Source organism: Dasypus novemcinctus, chromosome 16 (genome assembly GCF_030445035.2).
Source record: "Dasypus novemcinctus isolate mDasNov1 chromosome 16, mDasNov1.1.hap2, whole genome shotgun sequence".
NCBI classification, from domain to species: domain Eukaryota; kingdom Metazoa; phylum Chordata; class Mammalia; order Cingulata; family Dasypodidae; genus Dasypus; species Dasypus novemcinctus.
In genome coordinates this window covers 59,869,265-59,882,255 of record NC_080688.1, presented here as the reverse complement: position 1 = coordinate 59,882,255, position 12,991 = coordinate 59,869,265, and positions in this window count along the sequence as shown.

Here is a 12,991-nt window from a genome sequence, read left to right as displayed (position 1 = left end):
TCCGGAGTATTATTAGTAGAACAAGAATGCATTCCAATGTTTTATACAATTCAAATATCGAATATGTTAAAGCTGAAGTCCATAAACTGCCTGGAAATTGATAGTGATCAGTACTTTAGCAAATTGTGCCTAAATTCACATTTTTGTTCTCCACCTTAAAAAAAAAAATATCCTCACTGAAAAGCTCTACATGACAAAGAGTGATAAAATATCAACTCTATTCTTCGGAGTAAATAGATTGATGCAAGCTTCCTCTCTAATTTTATTTTTAGACTCAAACATAGCATTTTGACATGTGAAGATGGTATAAAGGTCGTAAGCGATGAAGTAAAAAAGAATTTGAAAGACAAATAATGCTATCTTCTCAGTCTCGTATGACATCCTTCCTCTCACCTTACAATTTTGTTATAAAGACAAAATAAGATGAAATAGGCAAAGTGCCTACAGAATGGACGGAATATAATAATTAATAGGTATTTCTTATATATCTACTTTTTGCTAGTAGCTCCCATCAGTTAAATGTGATAATACACGTAATTTAACAAGCAAGTCATTTGGTAAAGAAGAAAAAAAAAAAACAACACCCATGCTTTACCAGACTTTTTTTCATTAATGAATGATAGAGTCTCCAAATCTTTCCCTGCAATAAATTCATATTCTTATCCTTTATATTTGAGTATAATGCTCTCATGTTAATTTCACTTATGTGACTGAAGAGCTATTCCAGTGAATTGCAGAATGTTAATAAGCTAATATTTCTTATTAACAAAACATTAATTTGTTTGGGGGTACCAAATAGATCTATCTAAGAATCACAAATTTCTACCCCCTTGCAGCAGTGACAGTAATATAGTAAAGATTGTACAGATGAGAATCAAAGTTTACTGGGGATTCGCTTTCTTGATACAGGCAACCTCCCTCTCTTCCCTATTTCTTCTTCCTGAGAACTCAAATAGGTTATTTTATTTATCATGCATATAACACATAACCTTGATATTTTGTGAGATTAAGGGAAATGGTAACAATTTAAGCATGGAATATGATAAAGCAGCAGACAGATAGAAGGTTGAAACTCTTGGCAATGTGGAATTGTACTGCTGTGAATACTCAACATTTTATCTTTTTAGGCAAATAAATCCTTTGTGTTTAAGCTACTATTCATCAGATTTTCTGTTATTTTCAGCCAAAATCCTTCCTAAGTGGCAAATCTCCTAATTCTGCACATACCAGCATGTCATTTGCCCAAGAAACAAATGTAAAATATTAATACACCTGGATTTGTATGCATTTGTAAAACCAAAGAGTCATAGTTAACAATAGGCAAAATAATAATAGCAACAAAATCCTTAAAACCTCACAAAAAGTGCCCTGTTTTTGCATGGAGTTATTCTTAGGCTAAGGAACACCAAATCAGTTTAAGATGCCAGGCACTGAAGTTCCAGTCCTGTGTAGCTGTCTTTCTGTGAAATCGTTGGGAAATGTCCCTTCTACTTGATAGCCAAAGTCTTTGAGAGATCTTTGGAGCTGACAAGAAATACACAGCACAAGCCACAATGTGGTGAAAGGGAACTAATGTGACTTGCCCCTCTTGGCAAACAAGGCACTCCAGAGATTTATTCCTATAAACCTGATCTTTTGACTCCTTTCTTAACTATATCTGCTTTATAATTCATATGCCCTCATTTATTCTTTCTATAAACATTACTTTTTTGCCACAGCTTATTTGCTTCACTTGCTTTGGGCCAATGGTTTTATAAAGATATATTCAAACTGGCATTGCTCTGTCTCCATCCCCACATCATTGTTAGGTATGGATGTCATATCCCAGCGCTATCCCACTTTTTCAATTCTCACCTTACTTGGTTAATTGCAGGATTAACTAACATTCAGCCTGATGTTGCCATATTTAATTGTATCTAAGTTATATTTTATTGGATTAATCACCTAACAGGTAATTGATATTTGATTGCAAATATTTAAAAAATATTTTACATATAGCATTTCTGGTTTCATAGTTTACATCTTCTGCTCTAGACTTGAGTCATGAATTATATCATTTTTTCTCATCCTTTTCATAGACCATACTGCATGTTACAGTTGTAAGAAAGCTTAGTGATCGTGGGTTGTAATTCTTTCATTTTAGAGCAAGGTAGCATTAAGATGTTGAAATAATTGAGATGTCTTGAGCAAGTTACTTAACTATAAGATACAATTTCCTTCACTCTATGAATTAGGATAATAATAGATATGACAAAATAATAGCTGAAGAATTTGAATTTTAGAGATAAATGGAAAGTAACTGGTACTGTGATGGACAGACACACTGTAGATATTTATAATAACTCTTATCATCATTAATGCTGTTGTTATCAGTATTCCTAATGATATTGAAAATGAATATCAAAAATTCACAGATATAGCCCTTTTCACTGGAAAAATCTTTTCTCATGCACAGAGAATACTTTCAACAAGCAGTTTTAGTCTGCCTGTAACAAAGTGCCATGCTGTTGCTAATGTGTCAAAGAGTCAAACATTTTCATGCTGATCAAACATTGTTTTATGTACAGCAAAGGTGATAAGTAAGTTGTGTTTTGACTTTGCTTATCCTACTATTGCATAGTTGTAAAACAGTGGAGCATATAACTAATGAAAGGCAAAACAGGCTTCAGAATTTGCTATTCAGTCCTCCCCTGCTTCATGATGATTATTGCATACTTCTTAATATTATTACTTATGTCTTCTTTAATTTTGCAAGTCCTCATTTTTCCCCACACAATCATAACTTGTATGTAGAAACTGTTAACAATATAGTAATCACACACTTGGAAATGTGCAGAAGAGTTTCCTGGCTGTCCTTTCAGTGGACTACTAGGCTTTATCTAGTGTACCCAACAGAGACTTTCTGATCCTATAGTGTACAACTTGGTTTTTCTATGCTTGAGCCTATTTTACAACTCTGTAGGGTTAGAAGTTCTTATAGACAATTGATAACAAAGCAAATAATTCTTGCCCCCAGTAATGCAAACTAATTTTATACAGTTGAGATACATTTCTGCCATCAAGAAATGATGACTCCCAAATGTACATTTTATTGCCCTATAAGACATTAGCCAGTTTGATTCTATTAGCAAATTCATTTCAGCAATCCTGATTGCCTTTATATATATATATATATATAGATAATATAATATGTATGTCTATTCTTCAAATTCACATTTAACACTTACTGATTTCCTCATTAAATTAAAGAATTAAAAGTATTGATATTGGCTAACTTTCTATTGATATGTCATGTTTTTAACTTTTTGAGAATTCTTTAATAATACTACTATTCCATTTTATGAGTGAAACATGATTCTGAATGAAGAAAGAAAGAAGAAAGAAAAGAAGTAAAGAAAGAAAAAAAGAAAGAAAGAAAGAAAGAAAGGAAGGAAGGAAGGAAGGAAAAGAAAGGAAGGAAGAAGGGAAAGAAAGGAGGGAGGGAGGAAGGGAGAAAGGAAGGGAGGAAGGGAGGAAGGAAGGAAAGAGAGAAAGAAAAAGAGAAAGAAAGAAGGAAGCAGATGTAGTCAATTGGTTAAGCTCATGCCTCCCACATGGGAGTTCCCAGGTTCCTGGTGCCTCCTGAAAAAACAAAAGCAAACAACAAGCAAAACAAAGGTAAAAACCAACTCAGGGAAACCAATGTGGATCAGTGGTGAGCACCAGCTTCCCACATATGACTTCCCAGTTTCAAGCGCTGGTCCTGGTTCCTCAAAAACAAACAAACTAACAAAGAAACAACAAAAGCAAAACAAACAAACAAACAAACAAAAAAACAAAACCAAAAACCCACAAACAAACAAACAAAAAGAAAGAAAGAAAATATATAGTTGCCTGATTGGAATACCTGACTGCTGGCAAATCACATAGTGAAATCCAGAACTTTCCTCTTTACTACAAATGCTTGTTTAGTGATACAACCTAAAACTTTAGCTTATACTCCTGGCTTTTACCTTCCTACAATTCTCTTTACATATACATATATAATACATATATGTCAGTGTTACAAATTACTTGTTAACACAAGATAATAACTACAATAACAATGAATCTGTTTTGGTCCATGATTATACTTCCTTCTTATTTTTGTTTATTCATCAATCTTGAGGGATTTAGGATGATGCCCACTCTAATTGCTTCAAGGTGAGAAGGGAAAGAGATATTATGAGACAGAGGAAAGGAATTTTTTGCTTGCATTTGAAGATACTCCTTGATTTGGGGATAGGACTGGGCATTATTATTAGCATTAATTGAGACCTTTTCTTATTGGCCTGTTTGCTTTTATTAGGCAAGACTTATATTCCATAATATTTTGCTATCTTATTTGAGAAAGTAGCAGAGCTTCACCAGGAGAGAAGTATAATATTTTATTAGCTATTATGAGGACCTTTATGTATCCATAAAACATACCTATGGCAACAAGGATACATATATATCCCATAAAAGTATTCTTCAGGTGCATTTCCCCCATATAACATCCATTATCAACATCCTCTACTTCCTCTTTGAAAAATTTCTGTTCAAGTCTTCTGCCCATTTTTTTTTTTAATTTCCCACTTCCCCACCTTGTGGATTTTTGCATACTATCTGCTCTCTGTGTCCATTCACTGTGTGCTCTTCTTTGTCTGTATTTATTTATTTTATTTCCCCTCCCCCCTTTCAGCTTGCTTGCTGTCTGCTCTCTGTGTCCATTTGCTGTGCGTTATTCTGTGTTTGCTTGCCTCCTTTTTTGTTGCACCACCTTGCTAAGTCTGCTCTCCATGGTACCTGCGGGCTGGGGGGCTCTCTGCAGCATGTGGGCCAGGTGGCTCTCTGCAATGTGCAGAAAAGCTTGCCTTCACAAGGAGGCCCTGGGATGTGAACCCAGGGCCTCCCATATGGTAGATGGGAGCCCAATTAATTGAGCCACTGCTGCTTCTCCTTCTGCCCATTTTTAATTGGGTCCTTTGTCTTTTCATGGTTGAGTTGTAGGATTTCTTTATAAATGCTGAATATTAGACCATTATTGGGTATGTAGTTTACAAATATTTTCTCCCAGAGCAGGATTCATTTTTCACTTTCTTGCCAAACCCTTTTGAAGCACAAAAGTTTTTCATTTTGATGAGGTCCCATTTATCTATTTTTTTCTTTCATTGATTGTGCTTTGAGTGTAAAGGTTTTGAAACCATTGCTTACCACAAAATCTCAGATACTTCCCTACATTTTCTTCTAGGAGATTTATGCTTCTGTGTCTTTTATTTAGATGTTTGATCCCTCTTGACTTAATTTTTGTATAAACTGTGATATAGGGATCCTCTTACATTCTTTTGGATATGGATAACCAATTCTCCCAGAACCATTTGTTGAAGAGGCTATTGGTCCCAGTTGAGTGGACTTGGTTGCCTTATCAAATATTGGTTTGCCATAGATGTACAGGTCTATTTCTGAACTCTCAATTTGGTTCCATTGGTTAATATGTCTATCGTTGTGCCAATACTATGCAGTTTTGATCACTGTAGCTTGGGAATATGCCTTCAAGTCAGGTAGTATGAGTCCTCCAACTTTGTTCTTTTTAAGATGCTTTTGGCTGTTTGGGGTCCCTTACACTTTCAAATAATTTTGATAAAAGGCTTGTCCATTTCTGCAAAAGCATCTGTTGGAACTTTTATTAGGGTTTCATTGAATCTGTAAATCAATTTGGGTAGAATTGACATCTTAATGATGTTTAGTCTTCAATCCATGAGCATGGAATGTCCTTCTATTTATTTAGATCAACTTTGATTTCTTTCAGCAATGTTGTGAAGATTTCTAAAAGAATCTTCCTTTAAAATCCATAGATTTTTCCTAGATATTTGATTCTCTGGATTGTTATTATGAATAGACAATAACATATTTCTTGATTTCCTTCTCAGATTGTTCATTACTAGTGTATAGAAACACTACTGATTTTTTGTGTTGATCTTATATCCCATCACTTAGCTGAACTCATTTATTAGCTCTAGTAGTTTTATTGTAGATTTTTTGGGACTTTCTAAATATAGCATCATGTCATCTGCAAATAGTGAACATTTTACCTTTTCTGTGTCAATTGAAATGATCATGTGGTTTTGTCCCTTCTTTTTGCTAATGTGATGTATTACATTAATTTTCGTGTTGAATCATTCTTACATACCTGGAATTCAACCCATTTGATTATGATGTATAATTTGTTTAATGTGTTGTTGGGTTCAATTTCCATGTATTTTGCTGAGGATTTTTGCATCTAAGTTCATTAGAGAGATTGGTGTATATATTTATTTTTCTTTGTAGCATCTTAAATAGTTTTGGTATTAACGAGTTACATAATGTTCCCTCCTCTTCAATTCTTTGGGAGAATTTAAGCAGGATTGGTGTTAGTTTATTTTATAATGATTGGTATTGTTCACCTGTGAAGCCATCTTGTCCTTCGTTTTTCTTTGTTGGGAAGTTTTTGATGAATGATTCAATTTCACCTTTTGTGATTGTTTTGTTGAGGACTTCTATTTCTTTAATCATTGTAGGTTGTCAGTGTGTTTCTAGGAATTTGTCCATTTCATCTTAGTTGTCCAACTTTTTGGCATACATTTATTTATAGTATCCTCTTAATATCTTCTTTATTTCTTTGGAATCTGTGGTGATGTCCTCTTTCTTTCATTACTGATTTTATTGATTTGCATCTTCTCTCTTTTTTTCTTTGTTAGTCTAGCTAAGGGGTTGTCAATTTCATTAATCTTCTCAAAAAACCAGGTTGTGGTTTTTGTTAATTCTATTTTTTTTAATTCTCAATTTTATTTTATTCTGCTCTAATCTCTGTTATTTCTTTCCTTCAGCTTATCTTGGAATTAATTTGCTATTGTTTTTCTACTTTCTCCAGGTATGCAGTTAGGTCTTTGTTTTAGTTCTTTCTTCTTTTTTAATGTAGCCATTTAGGGCTATAAACTTCCTTCTCAGTATTGTCTTCATTGCTTGCCATAATTTTTAATATGTAAGGTTCTCATTTTCATTCCCCTTGAGGTTTTACCTGTTTTTCTTACAATTTCCTCTTTGACTGTTTGTTTAAGAGTGTATTGTTTAACTTCCATATATTGTTAATTTTCTAATAATCCACCAATAATTGATTTCCAGCTTCATTCCACCATGGTCAGAGAAAGTGCTTTGTGTAATTTCAATTTTTCTAAATTCATCGAGACTTGTTCTATGACCTAACGTGTGGTCTACCCTTGAGAATGATCCATCAGTACTAAAGAAGAATGAATATCATGCTGATTTGGGGTTCAGTGTTCTGTATAGATCTAGTTCCTTTATTATATTATTCAAGATCTCTGTGTCTTTATTAAGTCTCTGCCTATTGCTGAGAGTGGTGTGTTATAGATCCTACTACTATTGTAGCAGCATTTATTTCTCCCTTCAGTTTTGCCAGTATTTGGCTCATGTATTTTGAGACATCCTGGTTACATTCATAAATATTTATGACTGTTCTTTCTTCTTAGTTGATTGTCCCTTTTATTAATACATAATGTCTTTCTCTGTCTCTCATAATAGCTTTTCATTTAAAGTCTATTTTCTCCAATATTAGTATAGCTACTTCATTTCTTTTTGTACTGTTTGCATGGAAAATCATTTTCCAACCTTACACTTGCAACTATTTGTGTCCTTGGGTCTAAGATGAGTCTCTTGGAAACAGCATATATATTTTATTATCCATTCTGCCAATCTATGTCTCTTAATTGGGAAGTTTAATCCTTTAACATTCAATGCTACTATTTTAAAAGCAGTACTTCAACCATTCTACCTTTAGGCTTTTATATGTCATATCTTTTTCTTTTCTCTTCATACCCTTTTAGTTACTCTTACTAATTGTTTTGGTTTGTCAAAAGGCTGCTGATGCAAAGTACCAGAAATCTGTTGGTTTTTATGATGGGGATTTATTTAGGGGTAAAAGCATACAGTTCCAAGACCATGAAATGCCCAAATTGAGACATCAGCAGAGATGTTTTCTCACCAAAGTCAGCTACTGCTGATCCTGACATTGCTGCCATGTGGTGAAGTAAGATGGCCACCGATCTCTGTGGAGGTCTCTGCTTTCTCTTCCAGAATCTACCATCTCTTGAAGCTCAGCTCTGAACAAGCAAGCATAGGATTAGTCTTTTTGTGGGCCTCAGTTCTTTGAGCCTCTTAGGGACTTCTGTTCTGAGATTCATAAAATAATCTCAAACTGCCACACTAATAATTTTCCTTTCTTTACTCTCCTCCAAATCTCAGCCTGCAGAACTCCCTTTAGTATTTCTTGCAGGCCAGGACTCTTCTTGACAAATTCTCTCAATTTCTTTTTTTGTTTGTTCATTTCTTAAACTCTTCCTCATTTTTGAAGGATACTTTTGCTGGGTATAGCATTCTTGGCTGGCAATTTTTCTTTTTCAGTACGTTAAAATGTCATACCACTGTTTTCTCATCTCCATGGTTTCAGTTGAGAAATTAGCACTTAATCTTATCAAGCATTCCTTATGTATGATGGATCTCTTTTTCTTGCTGCTCTAAAGATTCTCTCTTAATCTTTATAATTTAATACTATGATTAGTATATGTCTTGGAGTACTTCTGATTTACTCTGTTTTCAGTACACTGTGCTTCCTAGACAGGTACATCCACATCCCTTCTAAAATTTGGGAAAGTTTTGGCCGTTATTTTCTCAAACACTCCTGCCCATTTTCCTTTCTCTTCTCTCTCTGGAACACCCATAATGCATATGTTTGGTGTGTTTTACACTGTCATTCAATTCCTTTTGACCCTGCTCAAGTTTTCCCATTTTTAAATGATCTGTTCTATCTGTACAATTTTGGATGTTCTAGTTTCTAATTCATTTCTTCTTTCCTGTGCCTGTTCAAATCTGCTGTTGTGTGATTCTAGTATATTTTTAATTTCTTCTATTGTGTCTTTCATTGCCATAAGATATGGTTTCTTTATGCATGTTTATAATTTCTTCTGTATTCACTCCCAATGTCTTCTTAATGTCCTTTCTCTCTTCTTTTATCTCCTTAAATGGATTTAATTATTTGTGTGGACATTTTTAATTAGTTATTCTAAGTTCTACATCTCCTCCAGGTTTTTAATTTGTTCCTTTGAATAGGACATGTCTCCCTGTTTTTTAGCATAGCTTGCAGATTTTTTACTAATATGTAGGCATCTGTTTATTCTGATGGATTTTCTCTGTTGTTTTTTTTTCTCTTGCCTAGGGTTTTCCTGTTGTTTGGCTTTATGTTAAAGTTCTTCTTTAGCACTTGTTTCAGCTTACTCTAAATCTAAATTATAGACATTTAAAATTGTCTATATTTAACTAATAAAAAAGAAAAAAAGGAAAAAATGGGGGGGGGGGAAGAGTGAAAAAAAGAGGAAAAGGAAAAAAATGGACAAAAAAATCTCCCTTCCAGATCACCCATACCACTTGCCTTGTGGCTCCACTTCTCGCCCAGGGCTTAGTTGGGTCCCCCTCATTGGCCACCCATGTCACATGTCCCTTGGTCCCACTGCATCCCCTCAGTCTGACAATCTGCCTGTCTTGCCACAGATTCTGGAGGCTACAATTCTTTTTCTGTATATGACTACCCATGTGTCCATTTACCTCCCTCACCCACAACCACATAAACATATAACACAACCAGAACAAGTAGAGAGACCTAAAAAACACAAATCCAAAAAACAATGTCAAAATAATCTATTCCATTGATTTTTTTCATTATTTCTATTCCCAGCAATATTAAACTGAAGAATTCCTAGACAAGCAGGGAGAAAAATCAGATGCCAGAGAATGGAAATATGACACCTGCATTTTGTTGCTCTTCTAGTTGTTAAATTGCTACAGCCCTTGGCAAATAGTAGCCATGTAAGTGTGCAGGGGTGTTAAGACTATGTTTTTAAATGTGTTTTACTATAGCTATTATGTGTACAGGTTTGCCATATTTGAAACATTCTGGCCATTTGTTTTTCTTTCAAACACTTTGACAAAACATTTCCATTCTGGAGAAGAAATTGTTTCCATTTAAATTAATGGTGTACATATCAGAGAAAGAAAAATTTGTCAAAAATACAAAAATAAGTTTTCCACTGAACAAAAAGGAAAGAAAAACTAATGGGAAAAGGGTATTTTGTTTAGGAAGAACTCATGGGCAAAAAGATGTGCCTAATTGGGACTACTGTATCTCTGTCAGTACCTGAGAACTGGGCAGAAAATAAATAATGCTTTCTACTCCCTGGGCAGAAATAATCTAACAGGTTTATTTTCTCTTTGCATAGCATGATGTTTATGGGAAAATACAGAGAAGCCAGGTTTTGGACAGGATTTGCAAAATCTTTGAAAAAATAGCATAAGCATAAATTTCTCATGCCTTGCTAATTGTGGCCCAAATCCAGCTCTGATATGTCTTAGTGTTCTTCCTTAAATTAACAGTCTGCAGCCAAATTTAAGACATTAGTTCAAATCATAGTTTTCTAAGCTGTGTTCCGTGAAAACATTTTCACAATGTGTTAGAAGGAGGAGAAGGTGGGTGAACAATTTAAAATGAAATATAGTTGTGAAACTAGGGACTGATCAAAGTTAAATGGGTTTCTTTTTGCAGGATATTTGAGACTGCTATTGCTAATTTAACTTCAGAAGGTTTTTAAGACTATTTGATTGAGGGTTAGTGTGTCAGGTTAAGGTCTTTTATCATCTTGCTGTTTGGGAAGAGCTAGTCTGGATCAAAGGTCAGGTTTGACACTAGATTAAAAACTCTATGATGGCAGTGCCATTGTCTTGTTCATCACTACACTTCGCCAAACACTGCAGATATCCAATAACTATTTTCTGAATAAAATGTCATCTAATTTTTAGCTAACCCTATAAACATAAGATTATAGGGTTAACTTAATACCACCTCTGTCTAGTATTATATAAATGGAGTTGTTTTAAGGATCACATTACATCATGAAGGTATGACATCTTCAAATATAGAACCATGGGAAGCTAAAACTAGTAGAGTCATTGGAAATTATCTGGTTCAAATAATTCAGGTGGTGGCTAAGAAAGTTGAAGCCCAGAAAATTGAAGTTACTTAAACAAGGTCTCACAGCTCATCACTATCAGACTACATCTAGAACTCAGGTCCCATAATTGCTAGCTCAATTCCCTTGTCACTATATTATTATTCTATTTGGGCTAGGTGTTAGAACATTTATTAAGTGATAACTTTATTGGGGGGATTAAATTATGTTTACTAGCAGGGTATTTGAGGCCAAATGAAAGAAAATAACTTAATAACTGTCAGATACAATAGTGTCTATATTAAAAAAAAATACTGTGTCTATTTTAAAGCTGTGGATGGTAATATAAACAGACAAATAAAAATAAAAGACAACTCCTAAAGCAGTCCCTGAGAACAGATATTTTTTATTGTTTTGAACTCACAATCCTAAGTTATTAGCTTAGAATATTTTTATGAAGAATTATGTTAAAAAAGTAGATTAACATGGCTTAACTGCCAAAGAGATGAAGATTTGGACTGACAGTGTTTATGATGTCCATAGCTTTCTCTCTTGCTCTCTTTCCCTTAAAATAATTGGCTTTGACTAGGCAAATCATGTTGTTTTCATTGTAATGTCATTGCAATTTATGATTCCATAAGGCATTTGAATAGATTTTTTATTTCATTTGCTTTGCATTTCATTTTAATGCCATCCTAGAAAATTACCTACACAACTATGCATGCTACCTTTTATTAACTTCACTCTGTTTCCATTTTCATATTTTTGATTACCATCAAATTTTATTTTAACTGTATTATAAAATCAACTGCTTGTACAATTAGATCATTTACCTTTAAACCTTTTTTTTTTTTTTCTGGTGAATTATTTATCTGTAGCAGTGTATTAAATGCAGTCATACACCCAGTAAAACAAAACTATTGCAATAATCTGCTTACTATTATATAACATTTATGATACAATTTTATTTTATTTCCAAAGAATCTTTCTTTACTACTTTATCGCAGTCATTCTTTTAATAATCTTTAAGAAGCAGACAAAGATATAAAACCCTAATATAAAGATATTTCTTAGTTGACAAATTAGTTGTATCAACCTTTTATTATATGTAAATGCACAGTTTCTATTCATAAGACTAAACACAATCACAATCAGGATAATGCTATTTTCGTACACTTTATGGCCAATGAAGACTCAGTGATGGGACTGGCAAGTATTGGGGAATTAATGTGACCCTGTGAATTATGTTCCACAAAGATAAACAATTTCTTTTGTGTATTTCCCTGTTAGAGTGGGAAATAAATTATTTTCCTTCTGTATCGTGTTATCTAGTCACAAGCTTCCTTTTGTCCATTTATATCTGAGACTATTTCACATTTGAAATTAGATTCGTTTTAGGGTTAAGCATCAAGTCAGGAGTTTGATGAGACTTTTGGGATTCCAATCTCTTACATGTAGTGGAAGACCCTGCAGGGAAGGGGGAACGTACTAAAGACAAGTATAATGACAATGGTACACATTCTTATAAATGCCATACCAGAAATTTCAGTCAAACCTAAATCTTAGTAGAATAAGGAGAGATAGTTGTAAGCAGTGATAAAGAAAGACTCTCTTCTAAGTTGTTATGCCTGCGATTCTTTTAGCTATTAATATCTATCTTCTATCAGGTTTGGATCCCTTTCAATGAATTTTATTCCTCTAATAGCATTAGAAAGTCGGGAAGGAGGAGAGGATTTCCTTTTTGTAAAGGACTTACATACTGAGAAGATAAAAATTAAGGAGGTAAGACTAAACTGTACAAAATTACTTGAAATGAGCATTATGAACTAGTCAGATGTTTCAAAGAGACTCATGCCTGGGCTGTGTACTCTGCTGTGCTCAACATTATAGGCTCAACTTAAAACATAAGATCTACTTCCTTTTAATTTATAACCATAATG